The 20,068-nt window shown below is 35.3% G+C and overlaps 1 protein-coding gene across 9 annotated transcripts in view; it reads right to left on the bottom strand.

Annotated features, from left to right (window-relative positions):
* Nucleotides 1-20,068, bottom strand: part of GALNT13 (polypeptide N-acetylgalactosaminyltransferase 13) — a 520,926-nt gene that overhangs the window by 126,416 nt on the left and 374,442 nt on the right. The window lies entirely within an intron of this gene.

Below are 20,068 nucleotides of genomic sequence, written 5' to 3'. Positions count from 1 at the left end.
AAACACTAGATAGTTATGAAAATGAACTATAGGGATAAATATTAGAAACACCATATTGAGCTAAAATGTACGTTCCAGAAGAATACTTACAAAATACTTCCAGTTATGAAAAAGATCAAAAACAAGCAAATAAACATGTATGTGGTAAAAACTGGCACGGGATGAAGGAAAAGACTCTCACAAAATTGAGGATAGCATTCAACTCCAACAGCAAGACCCTCAAGACAATGCAGTTAAGAAAAGGCACAGATGGACACCTGGGTGTCTCAGTCAGTTAAGCATCCAACTCTTGGTTTCGGCTCAGGTCATGATCTCAGGGTCGTGGGACTGAGCCCCACACTGGGCTCTGTGATCAGCCGAGTCTGCTTCTCCCTCTCCCTTCCCCTTTCATTCTCTCTCTCTCTCTCTCTCAAATATATAAATAAATAAATAAAATCTAAAAAAAAGAAAAAAGAAAAGGCACAAATGCTTTTAAGGTACAATCAGTACCTAGTTTTTATTTTTATTATTTTTTTTAAAAAGATTTTATTTATTTATTCATGAGAGACACAGAGGGAGGCACAGATGCAGGCAGAGGGAGAAGCAGGCTCCATGTGGGGAGCCCAATGTGGGACTCAATCCCGGGTCTCCAGGATCAGGCCCTGGGCTGAAGGCAGTGCTAAACCACTGAGCCACCCGGGCTGCTCTAGTTTTTAAATAGCATGTTGGGTACAAGGATGTTTAGTTTGTTTTTCTCTTCAAACTGCTCTTTAGCATGCTAAGGCTGGTTTTCACAATAAAAACAAGTCCTCTATACTATATCACTAATTAAATATAAATTGATATAATGTAAGTGTCAAACTAAAGACGAAAGGAGGGTCAGCAAAATAAAAAAAAAGTGAGTATCAAAATGCGTGGACTGAGATACCTGGGTAGCTCAGTGGGTTGCCTGCTTTCTGCTCAGGTCATGACCCCAGGGTCCTGGGATCGATTCCCACATTGGGCACCCTGCTCAGTGCAGTCTGCTTGTCCCTCTCCTCTGCTCCTCCCCGTCACTTGTGCTCCCTCTCTCAAATTCATAAAATCTTAAAAACAAAACAAAACGCATGGACTATATATGATTGATAAAATTTGAAGGCAAAACATAACAAGAGAATTCAGAAAAGGCAATTCTGCCAAAGTGGTATGATCAAATTTACAGGTCTCTGACATTCTAATTGGATCTAAAAAATAGATTTTAAATATACAGAGGAGTGCATTGTTCACAGCATATCCCTTAAATATCTTCTGTTAAGACTTTCAGTAGAACCCACAAATTATATATGTCAACAGTACTCCTGTAGTAAGAGTTTAAACTGCAATGATGATTTTGCTGATTAAGGTCTTTTATGTAAGTTCTGGAAACTTGGTGAACAGAGACAGAGTGTATATTGTTGAAATTAAAGAGTAAAATTAAATTAAAGTATTAAATTAGTATTAAATTACTTTACTCTCATCCAAATAAAACTACACCTCATCTCCTCATAGAGCAGGGCCCAAGGACAACCGATAAGAGATTTCTTTAGGAAAGTGTCCTAGTTACTCCCCAGCACTGAACCAACATTTCACTGTAAATCTCCCAACACAGATTACAGCAGAGATAATATTAACCTAAAAAAACTGTGCCAAGCAGGCATGACCAACCATACCCAAGACTAAAGGAACCTTTAGCAGTGACCCAGCAGAGTGTCAAATTTAAAGCAACAGGACTCCTGGTGGGTAAGCCAGAATGACCTCACTGCAATATGTGCCCTTGGCACCCGAAAGGTTTACCCCCTGCAGAGAATTATTGACACCAAATTTTGCATGTTGGAGAATGTTTTCAAAAAGGATGATTTTTTATTCTATTTTCATAGTTAATTTGATGTCTGTCCTGACAACTGTTGGATAGCAAGGGTTTTGCATTTTAAGGCCAATTCTGACTTTATAAGGCTATGATCAATGACATCTTTTGTAGGTAAACAAAGTCATGTAGATGCTGGTTTAATAGAGGGTAGAGACCAGGATCTCAGCTTCTGTCTTGTCCAAAAGGAACTGAAAAATTGCCATTTAAAAAGATACAGCTGTTTCAGCAAATATCCATATTGCTGCAAGAAATTACTAGTTTCTGGAGGGATTTTTGAGCCATGTGTAGAGTTGCCAAATGTAGCAGTAAAAATATAGGATGTCAAATGTATCAGTGTAAATATGTACCAAGTATCAAATATTACACAGGACGCCCCTAACATTAAACTGTTATTTGTTGTTTATCTGACATTTAAATTCGACAGGAAGTCACATTTTGGAGGAGAGGGGGCTGGAGTTTCTTCTGTATGGAGTAATCATAAAGCTTAATGATTCGATTTTAGAATGAAGGGGCTCAGTGTTGGAAGAACCTGTGCAATGGATATTTCCAGGTCCAGAGAGCAACATGAAGGTTAACCAGAGAACATTAAAATGAGCCTGAACAATTTCTACTAGATTTTAGCGTTTCTCAAGCCTTAACAGCCCCAGTAGCACCAGAGAGCTTGTCAGAATGTAGATTCTGTTAGGGTGGGATCTTAGACTTAGGGCTGTCATAGCAGGGCCCCAGAGACGGGGGAGCGGTGGGGGCTTAGAGACAACAGACATTTACTTCTCACCGTTGTGGAGGCTTGGAGTCTGTGATTAGGGGGCCAGCAGGGTCTGGCTCGGGTAAGAAGCCTCTTTCAGGTCTCAGACTGCAAATTTCTCGTGGTATCTTCGCATGACAGACTTAAGAAAGCCTGAAAGCTCTCCAGGTTCCTGATTCAAGGCACTGATCTCAGCCATGAGAGCTCAGTCCTCACCACCCAGGTATCTTCCCCAAGGCTCCACCTCCCAGTATCATCATTTTGGGGGGGCCAGGATTTCAACATATGGATTTTGAGGATACACCAACATTCAGTTCCATAAAAGTGGGTCTGGAATGAAGACTGAAACTGCATTATTGACAGGCAAGGGGTGTTTGGCGCCCGTGGAGCAGAGAGGGGCTACTGCGGTGCTTCTCAGCTTCAGTGCCCATTGGAAGCAGCTGGAGGCTTTTTAAACACAGATTCCTGGGCACTGGCCTCAGAGTTTGTTTCTGAATTGCCAGGTGACACTCATTTGGCTGGTTGGGCCCACACTGCCAGAACCACAGGAGTGAGTTTGCCGGTACAGCTGATCTACTATCTCTACTATCTACTAATTACACATAATGAAAAGGAAATACCTTATTTTATTTTTTAAAGATTTTATTTATTTATTCATAGACACACACACAGAGGCAGGGACCCAGGCAGAGGGAGAAGCAGGCTTCACGCAGGGAGCCCGACGTGGGACTCTATCCCAGGTCTCCAGGGTCACGGCGCTGGGCTGCAGGTGGCACTAAACCGTTGAGCCCCCCGGGCTGCCCCGGAAATACCTTATTTTAAAAGTAAATTACAGAAATAAGACTAAAGGGAAATCCAGTTCCAAGACTGTAAAGTGTAAAACCAGTGCCAACAGTCAAACGATCTTTTGCCTTCAAGACTGCCTCATTTACGTTTAGGGAATTGGAATGCCTGAATCTGGAGAAGCCCAATCAGTTACTTTAATGGAGAAGTAAGTGAGGAATTCTGGCTACCGATCCTACATTCAAATTTAGCAGTCTTGTATTTATTATTATTATTAATTATTATTATCATTATTATTGGCTTGACTCTTTCTACATGTAATAATCATATTATAAAATTTAATAATTGGGCAGCCCGGATGGCTCAGGGGTTTAGCGTGGCCTTCAGCCCAGGGTGTGATCCTGGAGACCGGGGATCCAGTCCCGCATCGGGCTCCCTGCATGGAGCCTGCTTCTCCCTCTGCCTGTGTCTCTGCCCTTCTCTGTGTCTCTCATGAATGAATAAATAAAATCTAAAAGGATAAAAAATAAAAATAAAAGGCAGATTCTGATACAGTGGCATCTTATTTAAGGTTATTATAATAAAGTGTTATAGACTGGTATTTCAAGATAGCCTTAAATAATTGTGTATCATATTAAGAACAAAAGCAAAGCTTTCTGTTCTGGCATGGCCATGAGCCCTGAGGCAGCTTGCTCTCCTGTGAGGCTGGCCTGGCTCATTTCTCAGGCTTATGCTCAGGGATGAGGATATTCCTATACTATTTGTCCAAGATTTCCAATAGGAAACACTTGTTATTTCCTTCCCCAACCACTTTTACAGGGAGCTAATATGTGTCAGGGTTTGGCCTCATAGAGATGAGACAGTGGAGAGTCTGGTTACAGTGGAACCACAGTTTCAGGACACAAGGGAGGATGGTGGTTGGGTCTCTTATAAAGAGACAGGAATAACAATGAGGCAAACACTTTTAACAGGTTAAAATGTGTCACAAATAAGTTTAAATCTCTTTGTTGGAAATTAATTACTACTTCTGGAGGTCATGTCCAAAGCACTAAAGCAGAGTTGAAGTATTCCCACCCACTATTCCCAGCTGATAGTCCCAAGTGACCACATTATGTCCAGGGAACAGTCAGCCCCAGGATCACTCTGTTTCAATGCGTGGCCTTACTTTTGCTCTGTCACCAGAACCATTTGTATCCATTTCTACCTTTTCTGTTTCAGGGTCAGGACTGGCCTACTAGTCTTCCTTACCTTCTCTGCAACTTATTTTCTTTCTCATGGCCATGCTAGTTTAACCCATTAAATATAGAACTTGAAAGAGGATTGATACCTTTAGGAAGGCCATGGGCTTCTCATGAAAATGAATATACTTTATCTCCACACCTGAGCTTTGCAAAAGATGCTGAGATAGCATTAGCCAAGCCTGACAAAAGCTTTTTGACATTTGTCATTTAAATAAGCACAATGTAAAAACATAAATCTTCAGGTATTGTACTGCTCATCAACATCTTAGAGGACCAAGATCTGATTTAACCTATTAAAAATAGCAAAGCAAATTTGTATCCTTTGCATATGGTTTTAAAGTTAGTAAGAACAAGACATACTTATGCTAACAATTTGGACAACCTAGAAGAAATGGATAAATTCCTAGAAACATAAAACCTCCCAAAATTTAATCAGGAAGAAATAGAAAATTTGAACAGATCAATTACCAGGAAATAAAATTGAACCAATAATCAAAACTCTCAACAAACAAAAGTCCAGGACCAGATAGCTTCACAGGCAAATTCTACCAAATATTTAAAGAAGAGTTAAAATAAATAAAAAATAAATAAAGAAGAGTTAATACTGGGGTGTCTGGCTGGCTCAGTTGGAGGAGCATGCATGTCTTGATCTCAGGGTTGTGACTTCAAGCCCCACATTGTTGTAGAGATTACCTAAATAAATAACATTAAAAAAAAAAAAGAGCTAATACCTACTCTTCTCAAACTATTCCAAAAAATAGAAGAGAAAGAAAGACTTCCAAATTCGTTCTATGTGGCCTGTATTACCCTGATACCAAAACTAGATAAAAATACTATCAAAAAATACTATCAAAAAAGAACTGCAGGCCAATATCTCTGATTAAAATAGATGCAAGAATCCTCAACAAGTTATTAGCAAACCAAATCCACATTAAAAAAACTATTTACCATGATCAAGTGGCATTTATTCCTGGGATGCAAAGCTAGTCCAGTGTTCACAAATGAATCAATGTGCTACATCACATCAACAAGAGAATGGAAAAAACCATATGATAATTTCAATAGACATGGAAAAAGCATTTGACAAAGAGCATTCATTCATGATAAAAATCCTCAATAAACTAGGGTTAGAGAGAATATACCTCAACATAATAAATGCCATATATGAAAAAAAGCACAGCTAATACCATCCTCAAACATGGAAAACAGAACTTTTCCCTTAAGATGAGGAATAAGACAAGGATGTCCACTCTCATTGCTATTATTCAACATAGTACTAGAAGTCCTAGCCCTTAGACAATAAAAAGAAATAAAAGACATCAAAATTGGTAAGAAAGAAGTAAAATGTTGACCATTAGCAGATAAAATGATACTATATAGAGAAAACAAAAAGACTCCACAAAAAAACTATAAGAACTGATAAATAAATTCAGTAAGGTTGCAGTATACAAGATCAATACAGAGAAATCCATTACATTTCTATACACTAATGATGAGACAGTAGAAAGAGAAATTAAGAAAGCAATTACATTTACAATTGCACCAAAAATAATAAAATATCTAGGAATAAACTTAACCAAGGAGATGAAAGACCTGAACTCTGAAAATAAAGCATTGGTGAAAGAAATATAAAATGACACAAATTGATAGATATTCCATGCTAACGGATTGAAAGAACAAATATTGTTAAAATGTCCATATTATCCAATGCAATCTATAGATTTAATGCAATGTATATCAAAATATCAACATAATTTTTCAGAGAACTAGAGTAAATAATTCTAAAATTTGTATGGAAGCACAAAAGGTCCCAAATAACCAAAGTTATCTTTAAAAGAAGAACAAAACTGGAGGCATCACAATTCCAAATTTAAAGATATGCTACAAAGCTGTAGCAATCAAAACAATGTAGTACTGGTACAAAAATAGACAGAGATCAATGTAACAGAACAGAGAGCGCAGAATAAACCCACATTTATATGGTCAATTAATCTCTGACAAATAAGGCAAGAATATGGAATGGGAAAAATACAGCCTCTTCAACAAATGGCATTGCAAAAACTGGATAGCTACAGTACAAGAATGAAACTGAACCTATTTCTTACACCATACACCAAAATAAATTCAAATAGATAAAAGACATAAATGTGAGACTTAAAACCATAAAAATCCTAGAAGTGAACATAGTAATTTCTCTGACATCAGTTATAGCAGTATTTTTCTAGATAGATATGTCTCGTAAGGCAAGGGAAACAAAAGCAAAAATAAACCATTGTGACTATATCAAAATAAAAAGCTTCTGCACAGCAAAGGAAACAACCAACAAAACTGACAACTGACAGAATGGGAGAAGATATTTCCAGATGGCATATCCAATAAAGGGTTAGTATCCAAAATATATAAAGAACTTATACAAAATAATTCAATTAAAAATGAGCAGAAGACATTAACAGATATTTCTTCAAAGAAGACATACTGATAGATAACAGACACAGGAAAAGATGTTCAACATCATTCATCATCAGGGAAAATGCAAATCAAAACCACAATGAGATGTCACCTCATACCTGTCAGAATGGCTAAAGTCAAAAACACAAGAAACAACAAGTATTGTTGAGGATGTGGAGAGAAAGGAACCCTCATGCACTATTGGTGGGAATGCAAACTGGTACAGTCACTGTGGAAAACTATACATATAGAGATTAAAAACAGAATTATTGTATGACCAGGAATCACGCCACTAGGTTATTTACCCAAAGAATATGGAAACACTAATTCAAAAAGATATATGCACCCTTATGTTTAGCTGCAACATTATTTACAATAGCTACATTTTGGAAGAAGCCTAAGTGTCCATCAATAGAAGAGCAGATAAGATGGGGTACATATGTGTGCATACACATATTAGTATGTAAACACACATATACACACATGTATGCACATACACATATATGTATACACATATGTAAATACACACATGTATACACAGGTATATGGAATATTACTCAGCCATAAAGAGAATACAATTTTGTCACTTGAAACAACATGGATGGAGTCAGTACAATGCTAAGTGAAATAAGTCAGAGAAAGACAAATACCAGGTGATTTCACTCATTTGTGGAATTTAAGAAGCAAAACAAAAAAACAGACAAGCCAAATAACCAACTTTTAGCTATAGAGAACAAAGTGCTGGTTACCAGAGGGGAGGTGGGTGGGAAGATATGTGAAAGAGGTGATGGGGAGTACAATCATAAAAAAAATAATAATAATAAGTAAAAGTACACTTATTATAATGGGCACTGAGTAAAGTGAATTCAGAATTGCTGAATCACTATATCGTATACCTGCAACTAATATAACACTGTATGTTAGCTATCTTGGAAATCAAAACAAAACAAAATAAAAAAGAAATGGTTGAGAATAAAATAAAGACAATAAAATATCTAATAACAATAATAAAAATATTAAAGTAACAAAATATTAAAGAAAGAACAACTAAAAAAGACCTAGAAAATGTTTACTAAATGATCTTCAAGAGCACCAAAAGGCAGACCAAAAAAAAAAAAAAAAAAAAAAACCCAATGAATTTGATTATATCAAAATTAAGGATTTCTCACTGGAAGGATGCAGGAAAAATTAAGACAAAGTGAGGGAGACAAATTGGGTTGGAGGAAATTAATTTGGCTCAAGATTTCTCCACATTGACAAATGGTGATTAGAAGGCATATATTTCTAGTTACAAAATAGATAAGCCACAGAAATGAAAAATATAGCAAAGGGAATATAGTCAATAAGATTGTGAAAATGTTTTTTGGTGACAGATGATGACTAGACTACACTTATCATGATGAGTACTGAGTAATATACAGAATTCTTGAATTACTATGTTGTACACTTGAAAATACCCTTAAACTGTAGGTTAATTATACTTAAATTAAAAATATGTAAAATAAAAAAAAAGATTTCTCCATATTGACCTCATTATATTGTTTTTATTTTTGAAGTATGTGAATGTATTATATATTCAAAATAAGGAGACATTTAAAAATTTAAATATCTTACTTAATTAAAAAGCCACATACAAAGTTAAATAGGCATCTGGGAGAAGATATTTGTTAGATTCTGCAAAACTACTACTTGAGAAAATTCTGTGACCCAGAGACTTTGCTCCTGGTCATATATCCTCCTTGTCGTTCTTATATGAGTCCATAAGAAAATGTATGTTGCTAGTACCTAGAACAGTGGTTGGCACACAGTGAATATTTTATATTATTTGCTGAGGAAACTAATAAGTTAATGGTGGCAGTGAGTTGGAGCTACTTTGGATAACCATCTAAGAAAGGACTAATAGTTGAAATGCAGAGGATTCCCACCATTGAGGGCTTTGCAGCACATAGATGTATACTTAGAAATCAGGAATTAGTGTTAAAATCATAACGTTTATCTTATGAGAAGAAAAAGGGGCATCTAAGTGGTGAAGTCATTCAACTCTTGGTTTTGGCTCAGGTAGTGCACTACTTAAGGTAGTGAAATGGAGCCCAACCTTGGCCTCCCTTCTCAGGGCAGAGTCTGCTTGAGATTCTCTCTCTTTCTCCCTCTGCCTCTCATACTTGTGCTCTCTCTTTAAATAAATAAATCTTAAAAAAAAAAAAAAAAGAGAAGGGACGCTTGGGTGGCTCAGCAGTTGAGTGTCGGCCTTTGGCCCAGGACATGATACTGGAGTCCGGGGATCCAGTCCTACATCAGGCTCCCTGCATGGAGCCTGCTTCTCCCTCTGTTGTGTCTCTGCCTCTCTGTGTCTCTCATGAATCAGTAAATAAAATCTTAAAATAAAAAGGAAGAGAGAAAGAAGATAAATGGAGAAAAATGGGGATATATAACTCAGCGGCATTTATGCTAATTAAAAATAAATTGACCCCCAAACAAGGTACATTTTTCAAGCAAAACATTCAAATAAATATACAAATTAAACTAATTAAAATGGTTGTCTAGAACAGGGGATTAAGAGAATAAATAGGTGGATAGATAGATGATAGATGATGATGATGATGATAGATAGATAGATAGATAGATAGATAGATAGATAGATAAGCCTTAGCCATGAACCAAAAGTAGGATTAACTGAATATTCTTTAGGGGGTCTGATTGTGACACATTAAAAATGATCACAAATACTTTGCTATTCCTTCTTTTGAGAGAGAGAGTATAAAATCCCTCTTTGGTTTTGTTTCCTCTGAATATTTGCTTAACTAGTAGAATGCGGCTAAAGGAGGCGTGTTGGGATTTCCAGGTCTCACTCATAAGAATCCTTGCAGCTTCTGCCCTGCCCTCTGGAAGCATTTGCTCTAAAGCTTTCCCTAGAGCCTCCTTGATAGTTATCTGAGTACCTTAGGACCACTCTGCCGGAGAAGCCACAGATAAGCACTTCAGTTGACCATCCTAGCATAGCCCAGCCTTTCGGCCATCAGGGCAAGGTGCCAGGCATGGAAGAGAAGCCATCTTGGGCTCTCCAGACCAGCCAAGTGCCAGCTGAATATCGCTGAGTGACTTCAGTCAACACCGGATGAAGCAGAGGAAGTACTGAGTTGAGCCCTGCCTAAACTTCTGACCCAAAGAATCACGAGACATAAAAAAGGTTCTGTGTTAAGCCACTAAGTTTGGGGATAATTTGTTATGCTGTAATAGAAAATGGGAATGAAGACAAATAAATAATAAATCCTGACTACTACCAACTTTGAGTACCAGGAATCAGGGATAAAATTATAAAGGACTGAAGGATTAAAAGATGGTTTGCATCCTGAAACAGCTTCCTACTGTGAATCAGAATCCTTCAAACTAAGGATGCCACAATATCCAGTTATATTTCTACTTAATTGTTCTGACAAGTTTCAACACCATTCATGATAAAAACTCTCAATAAAGTGGAGTTAGAGGGAACATACCTCAAGATAATAAAGGTCATATATGAAAAACACACAGCTAACATCATACTCAATGGTAAAAAAAGCTTTCCCTCTAAGGTCAGGAACAAGACAAGGATGCCCACTCTTGCCATTTTTATTCAACATAATTTTAGAAGTCTTAGCCACAGCAATCAGGCAAGAAAAAGAATTGAGAGGCATCCATACTGGTAAAGAAGAGTTAAATTGTCACTATTTGCAGATGATGTGATACTATTCATAGAAAATACTAAAGATTCCACCATAAAACTACTAGAATTAAAAAATTAATTCAGGAAAGTGGCAAGGTTAATACCAGGTTAATTAATTAATACAAAATTAATATCCAGAAATCTGTAACATTTTCTATATACTAAAAAGTCACAGAAAAAGTAAAAACAACACTACTTAACAATTGCACCAAAAAGAATAAAATACCTAGGCATGAACTTAACCAAAGAGGTGAAAGACCTATACTCTCAAAACTATAAAGCACTGATGAAAAAAATTGAAGATGACACAACCAAATGGAAAGATTTTTCAGAGAGAGAAGCAGGCTCCATGCAAGGACCTCGATGTGGGACTCAATTCCGGGACTCCAGGATCACGCCTTGGGCCAAAGGAAGGTGCTAAACGGCTGAGCCACCCAGGCATCCCAATTAACATTGTCAAAATGTCAATATTACCCAAAGCAAGCTATAGATTCAATATAATCCCTATCAAAATATCAACAGCACTTTTCTTTTTTTTGCAAAACTAGAACAAATAATACTGAAATTTCTATGCAACCACAGAAGACCGCAGATAGCCAAAGCAATACTGAGAAAGAACAAAGTTGGAGGTATTCCAGATTTCAAGATATACCACAAAGCTGTAGTAATCAAAACCGTATTGGTTCTGGCACAAAAATAGACACATAGATCACTGAAAAAGAAGAGACAGCCCAGCAATACGGCCACATTTATAAGGTCATTTAATTATGACAAAGGAAACAAGAATAAACAATGGGGAAAATACAGACTTTTCAATAGCTGGGAAAACTAGACAACTACATTGATAAGAATGAACTTGGATTACTTTCTAACACAATACACAAAAACAAACTCAAAGTGGACTAAAAACCTATATGTGAGACCTGAAATCATAAAAATCCTAGAAGGTAATAACTCTCTGACTTCAGCCATAGCAACATTTTCATAGACCCATCTAAGGCAATGGAAAATAAAGCAAAAATAAACTATTGGGACTACATTAAAATAAAAATTTTCTGCACAGGAAAGGAAACCATCAACAAAACAAAAAGACAATGAACTGAATAGGAGAAGATATTTGTAAATGACATATCCAATAGGGGTTAATATTCAAAATATATAAAGAACTCATACAACTCAACACACATACACAAAAAATATAATTAAAAATGAGCAGAGGGGCTGAATACACATTTTTCTCAAAGATAACCTACAGACAGCCAATGGACACATGAAAAAAAATGCTCAACAGCACTTATCATTAGGGAAATACAAACCAAAATCACAATGAGATAACACCTCATGCCTATTAGAATGCCTAAAATCAAGAAGATAAGAAACAACAAGTGTTTGCGAAGATGTGGAGAAAAAACCCTCATGTACTGTTGGTGGGAATATGAATTGGTAGAGCCACTATGGAGACCAGTATAGAAGTTCTTCAAAAAATTAAAAATAGAAATACAATATGATCCAGTAATTTCACTATTGACTATTTACTCAGGATGAAAGAATACACTAACTTGAAAAGATGTATGCACCCCTATGTTTATTGCAGTATTATTTACAATAGCAAAGATATGGAAGCAACCTAAGTGCCCATCAATAGATGAATGGGGAAAGAAATGTGGTATATATACTTAATGGAATATTACACAGATATAAAAAAGGATGAGGTTGTGCCATTTGACGTACACATGGATGGACCTACAAAGAATCATGCTAAGTAAATAAGTCAGAAAAAAATGGAATACCACATGATTTTACTCACAAATGGAATCTTTAAAAAGATAAATACAGAGCAGCATCAGAATAATAAATGAAGAGAACAAACTGATGAATGCCAGAGGGGAGGGGAGTGTGGTTCAGCAAAATGGGTGAATAGGAGAGGGAGATACAAGTCTTCAGTTATGGAATGAGAAAGTCATGGGAATAAAAAGCAGAGCATAAGAATACAGTCAACGATATTGTAATAACAAAGTAATGGGACATATGGCAGCTATACTTGTGGTGAACACAGCATAATGTATAACTTGTCAAATCACTAAATTGTACACCTGAAACCAATGTAGCATTATGTGCCAACTACACTCAAATTAAAAAAAATAAAATAAAACCCATAGTTAGAAAAAAGAAAAACCACCAGTTTTATGATACAGCAGTTGTACTCCCAGGGCCATATGAACATAAATGCATTCATAAGCTCATCCAAGGACAAGTACACAAGATCCCATAGCAAGAGTGTTCACAATAGCTCCAAACTTGGAAACCACCCAAATGCCCATCAACAAAAAGATGAATCAATATAACGTGTTGTAGTCACATAATGGAATTCTACATAACAATGAGAATGGCTGATCTACACAACATTATGTCAAGCAAAAGAAGCCAGACGCAGATGAGCACATCCTGTATAATTCCGTTTCTATAAAGTTTAAGAACAGGCAAATCTATGATCTTAGAAGTCAGGATTCATGGAAGGGTAGTAGCCAGAAGGGGCATGAGGCGCTTCTAGGGACAGGGGAAGTAGGATGCTTTGGAATGTTCTAGTGCTTGATCTGGCTGCTGGTTACACAGGTGTGTTTGGGGTTTGAAAACCCATTGAGAAAAAAAAAAAAAAAAGAAAACCCATTGAGCTATATACTTACAAACTGTGTACTTTTCTGAATCATGTTCAACTTCAATATAAGAAAAAAAACCTAAAATCAAATTGTGGAGAGTGATGCTAGAAGACGCTAGTATATTTACAAATAAAACACAGCTTTCATGCCATGGTCCCTACTAGATCACATATATGTAATTTTCCTCACATGGCTACCACCCTCCTCTATTACTCTTTGTTGCAACCATGGGGAAAAAAGCTGCCGTGAGTACACTGTAGTGTCTGACACAAATGACCATTTCTGGGCAACATCTCTATTGAGTCTACGCTAAGAAGCCTGGCAAGAAACCCACATCTCATTGCTTTGCTTTCTTGTTTATTTCTTTGTTAACAAAATACAGTGACTCCAAACACAGGAAAGTGCAATGCAATAACGTAGAGCACAGCCTAGGCAAAATCTCCTTCAGTTGTTCTTCAGCCTATCAGCACTGGCTTCCAACTTTTCTTATTTTATTTGACAATGAGGAAATTATATTTTCATTGTCAAAGGTGGAGACTCTAGATTGGTTAACTGTTAATTTGAGATAATAAATTATGTTCTAATTGTATACTTTACAGATTTGACAGGGAAAAATCTAAACTTGATATATAATTTCTCCTGAAAATGTCTACTTTTCAAGTACTGATTCACAGTATTCACAGAAATAATAGTTAATTCTTATATTATATAGACTCCAACAGAAATAGGACTCATGATTATGGGAAATACTTGATTTTGATAATATTTCATCCAAATCATCTGTTTTATTGTTGAACATACAAGCATCAAGATGTCCACTAGCAGTGCAACTATCAGGCAGAAATAAACAACAGTAAGAAGGAAAGGTCATTTTACAATTTTGGGGTTGACTGAATATAAATTACAATAGATGCCACAGAATTTTAATGGCAGGAGTCAGAAATTGCGTGGATGCTTGCTACACATATTCTCTGGAGAAGGATTTCATAATTGTCTAGATCACAAAAATTTTATAGGAGAACTTTTTTAGTTTTGGAAAGAAGGGTGCTGGCAAATCTTATTATGGCATGTCTACTTAGTTTTTCAAATGTGTAGGGAAATCTGCTATCAGATTGTAACCTATAATGTAACCTCTAAGGATATTTCAATCATGGGATCCGTGGGTGGCAGCGGTTTAGCGCCTGCCTTTGGCCCAGGGCGCGATCCTGGAGACCCGGGATCGAGTCCCACATCGGGCTCCCGGTGCATGGAGCCTGCTTCTCCCTCTGCCTGTGTCTCTGCCTCTCTCTCTCTCTCACTGTGTGCCTATCATGAATAAATAAAAAAAAAAATAAAAAATAAAAAAAAAATAAAGAGCTGGAGACCCGGGATCAAATCCCATGTCGGGCTCCCGGTGCATGGAGCCTGCTTCTCCCTCTGCCTGTGTCTCTGCCTCTCTCTCTCTCTCTGTGTGACTATCATAAAAAATATGTATATATATATATTAAAAAAAGAAAATGTTTAAAAAAAAGGATATTTCAATCAAAATGAGAATTTATATGGCTTTACCTTCCAATATATTAAAAGTAAGGAAGTTTTATTATTGCTAGAGAAAATATAATATATTAAACAGTCAAAAAATCAGATTGAAATTAGTATGTCCCAAACAATTGTGAATCTGGAAAAAATATACATACGCATATAAATGTGTGTGTGTGTGTGTGTGTATATATATTCTTTCTCAGGTGGAACATAAGCATATGTAATAAGCATACATAGGCATATATATATATATATATGCATGCATACATTTTATTATGTGGAAAAATATATCTTCCTATATCACTACATATATTTCATATATGTATTTCAGCACAATTTTTCTTTTGTATCTGGTGTAACCAAGAAATTGAATAAGTTTATGCTCTATTTTGCAAAGTTTAAACTTACTACATATGAAAAAGTAATCTTAATATAATCACACGAATTAATAAGATGTTGGCAAACACATTATCAAGATGAATCAGAATTTGGTGACATCATTGTATCTTCAAAGAGATAGCTTTTCAAAAACTAATTATCTTTTTGTAGATAAAATTTCAAGGAAGGGCATTTATTTTGGGTGTCAGAGAAGTCACTGAGCTAGAGCACTTACTTGAGACTGATAGTCTAAAAGTCTAAAACACTTACGGATTTTCTCTAGATTTTGTTAAGATGAGCATTTGTCTGCATAAAAGTCTATGTCCCACTCAATGCCATAATGATTGCCATCTCTGTCAGTCCACTTATCCCCTCCCAGAGACAGTCCCTTCACATACAGTTTACCCAATGCCTTATAAGCAGAATGACTAAATAATTGATTGCTCAAATCGGGACACTGCTGTGAGTGAAAGGGGACACAATTAATAATTATGCCCAGATATCAAACATGCACCATGACTGTCCCAAGCAATCAAATGAGTATATATAGTTACCTTTCTTCAAGGCTTCCTGTGTCATGGTTGAAAAATTTATTAGAAGTTTTTCATTTTGAATTGAAATCTGTTTTTTTTTATTTAAACCAGGTGCTAATAAATATAATGTGTTTTTATCCATTAATTTATAAGTTTCTCTGATAGTTGAATTTTAGAGTAAGAAAGATCTGGTAAGAAATCAAATCCAACTTCTTATTCGATTCTCATTAAATCATCTCTAAAAGACAGACATCTAGCTTCTATTTGAATATTTCCAAAGATAAGAGGCTCATTGCATTGCAAATTAATTTGGTGTATTTCTGGAAAGCTTCTTGATTAAGAACTTAAAGTTATCTGCTTATAATTTCTTCTCTTCCGAATCTGTACAAATGTCTAAGCTCTTCCACATAATATCCCTTTTTAGTAAAAACATTGCACCTTCTCTTACCTTATATCCCAATCAAAGCCCCCGTTCCTTCCACTGCTGTTTATATAGATTGAAAGCTAGTTACATATAGCTACATCCAATTTGGTGTTCATTTTGATCAATCAAATAACTTATTCAGACATTTGAGATCTATGTTCTCTAATTCCAATGTTAATTTTTTATTGGAAATATAGTTAATGCTGAAATAATAGAATTTCCTAAATTATTCAGTTGTACAAAATCCCTAATTAATCTGTTTTCAAATTTTGTTAATTGAGATGACGCACCAAAAATGCACAAAATTTATAATATAGAATAGTCTAAAAATTAAAATAATGTCATTATGGAGCTCATATAGTAATAGCAATTCTGACAATAACTTTCAGTCATAAGAACACCATCACTATAACTTCATTTATCTTATTTTCAGCTGTATAAATTATAAAGGTTTAAATGTTTGATACGTTTATCAATATTTCCATATATTTAGAATATTCTTAAGTCAAATTGCTAATATGTATTATTTTAAAATTTCTTGCTGAATAAATAAATAAGTAAAATTTACTTGCTAGGCCTAACTAACCAAAGATGAATGCTAATCTGAGTTCTTCACTTTCATTATTTTGTCACTTTAAATCTATTTGTAAAATGTAACAATCTCTTAATTTTGACTCATGTCTCCTGCAATTAAAACATGAGTTAGTACTTACTTCATTGACTATGTGCTAATGAATCCAAGTGTAGGTTTGCACATGGTCTAAAGTAGAGCTTTTGTATCAGGTGGCTTATAGGCAGCTATCGAGTCACCTGCCCTTGAGGCAGTGACAATCCCACAGTAACAGTGACTACTTCATATCAGTGCTGCTTCTGGTAAAAGCAGGCAACAAGCTGATTTGTCAAATAGGCATCTTAACTTTTCAGAAATTGTTTCCACTTTCCTTTGCAAAGCCCTAGCCCTGTCTTCCTAATTCACCTTTACATCCTGGCCTATAACTATTGCCCCACATTCTTTTCTACCGAGGACTCACTACAAAGCTCTTTAGCTTTCTACCCCGCTGGATAAAGATAACTACTAACCATAGAGTTTTTATTTTTTATTTTATTTTTTAAAGAGATGTTATTTATTCATTAGAGACCCAGAGAGAGAGGCAGAGACACAGGCAGAGGGAGAAGCAGGCTCCTCACAGGGAGCCCAATGAGGGACTTGATTCCCAGACCCGGGATTATGCCTTGAGCCAAAGGCCGACGCTCAACTACTGAGCCACCCAGACATCCTGAGGTTTTATTTTTTAGACAATTTGTGTTAACATGCTACAGGGGAGCTACTCCCCAAAAGACTGTAAAGTATTAGGATGCTGAGGTAATCTGTCATTAGCGTTTGATATCTGGTAGGCAAGCATGTGGCTAGTTTTTTTTTTTTTTTTTTTTGTAAAAGATTATTTTAAGGAGCTTCAATTTAGCACATTGAGAAGTTTAATCCACCTACTATCATTATCTACTATCTAGAAAAGATTGTTTCCTTATTCTCTAAATGTTATCTTTGCTCACTTTTCAGAGAGTATATGTAAATAAGTAACTACAGAATTGAACTCAAATTTTATTTAAAATAGCGACAAGATGCTGATAACATAGAAATCCAGGCAAAGATAATCTATCAGAACACCTAATGTGGGAGACTGAGCCTGAGAGTATTTGAAATAAGAAATACATAATTTGTAATCATCTGACCATCAATAACTATGTAACTGACTACCACTGAGTGTCAATGAGCCATTCAATTAAGAGTTAGAATTGAAATTTAGTGCAACTGATTATATAAGTGTTAAGCTGTTCAATTTTAGTTATGCTAAAATTAAGTAATGAAATTGGGGCACTCTGAAGACGACAGGATGAAACTAGGTACAATGAAGCCTCTGTATGCACCTGGATCACGCTTGATCCATATTTAATGCTCTTACATTAAATAAAAAACTCTTAGCTGACTCTTGACAGTAAAAATCCATGACTCTTACACAAGTGTTCTTGATCATTTACACAAATCTGAAAAACATTGTAATTTCCTATTTTGCCTAGTTGAACACGTCTTAAAGAAATGAGAATTAATCATGACCATCCAACTCATGGGGTAGGATTTACTTATTGGAAATTTCAGAACATTGCAGAGGTTGCACACACACACACACACACACACATGCATGTACACACACAGTGATTAAACTAGAGCTATATCTGTTTCATTTGAAGAAGCAGAAACTAAATGTATGAATAATTTTGGTATCTAAATCCTAGAAAGTACTGATAATTCTGTGAATAAATCTGTATTAGAATTTAAGTAATATTTATTCACTCTAGAAACTACCCAGATTTGGTAACAATAAAATTATTTGAGGGGCTAATTATCTGAGCTTCTGAGTTGTTAATTAAAGACTCAGGATACAATGATACACCTTTACTGTTCAAATTCAGTATTTTCATAACATTCAATAAACATAATTTATACCATCTATTTATTAACTTTATGAACCATGAATATAATTCAACATACTTGGAAAGAATTTCTGTAATGGGAACTGATATAATTATTTAATAGATTTATTTAAAATTATAACTGTTAAAGCTGATTAGCTAAAGCTGATGTAACTGTTGAAGCTAATATTTTTATTTATGTTCCATGGATAAAGATGATAATACTTCCCATAAAGAGAGTCATCTGATGGCATTCTGCTTATATTATTTCCCAGAAAGATCACTACATTCTTAAAACAAATCCCATGCATTTTACTAAACTTAATTCACTTAACAAACACTTCTGGCACATTCTAAATTTGTCAAGCTTGGGATAGGGTTGTGGGGGCGTGTTTTAACGAAAAATAATCCTTAAAGCCATAAAGGCTAAACCAGTCAGATTTCCCTTCAACAATTATTCTTTTTTAAGATATCTTTTTGTATATCAATTGTTAAAATATGTGTAATAGTCTGGAAGAAAACATGTGCAGTGTATATAACATACAGAAGATTAGTTATCAGAATCCATAAAGATCTATGAATATATAAAAGGGCAAAAGATATCCCAAAGTAAAATGAACAGAGGATATGAATAAAAAGAAGAAATCCAAGTAATGAAAGAAGATGTTCATTCCTAGTAGCAATATGAAAAAAGAAACTAGATATATATGTAAATCTATATGCAAATATAAATAAATATGCACATATATGTGCACATGCACATACATATGCAAAAATAAAAAATCTTGAAAATCTATAGTCGCGATAGCACATTGTAAGGACTCAAGAGTTCTGGTGAGATAATGGTTATAGTCTTTTTGAATGGAAATTTTGAAAACATTTACCAAAATATAAATGCACATATTCTTAGACCTAATAAGCCAACTTCTATGACTATATCTAAAAATAACAAATATCTAACACTAATTGAGTGTTTAATATTTGCTAAGCATTGTATTAAGTGTTTTATATATCATTTTTCATTTAAGTCTCAAAAACTTTAGGGGAAGGCCCTATTTTTATAACTCCCATTTTAGGGTAAGAAAACTAAGTATAGATAGGTTAAGTAAATACAGAGGGGTAACTTGGAATGAGGATCTCTGAGTTAATCCAGGCAGTTTTCCACCAACTCTCTCTCTCTTAAATTGCTATGTTCTTCAGAAATATCCTTCAGGTTCACAAAGATATTGTTTCAAGAATACTTTTGTAACTTTTTATAATAACAGACAACTAAAACCTGACAAATGCTTGTCATTATTGGTA

The sequence above is a fragment of the Vulpes vulpes genome, chromosome 3 (assembly GCF_048418805.1).
Source record: "Vulpes vulpes isolate BD-2025 chromosome 3, VulVul3, whole genome shotgun sequence".
Taxonomy (NCBI): domain Eukaryota; kingdom Metazoa; phylum Chordata; class Mammalia; order Carnivora; family Canidae; genus Vulpes; species Vulpes vulpes.
Note: the sequence above shows the minus strand (reverse complement) of the source record. Positions and strands in the feature narration are given on the sequence as shown.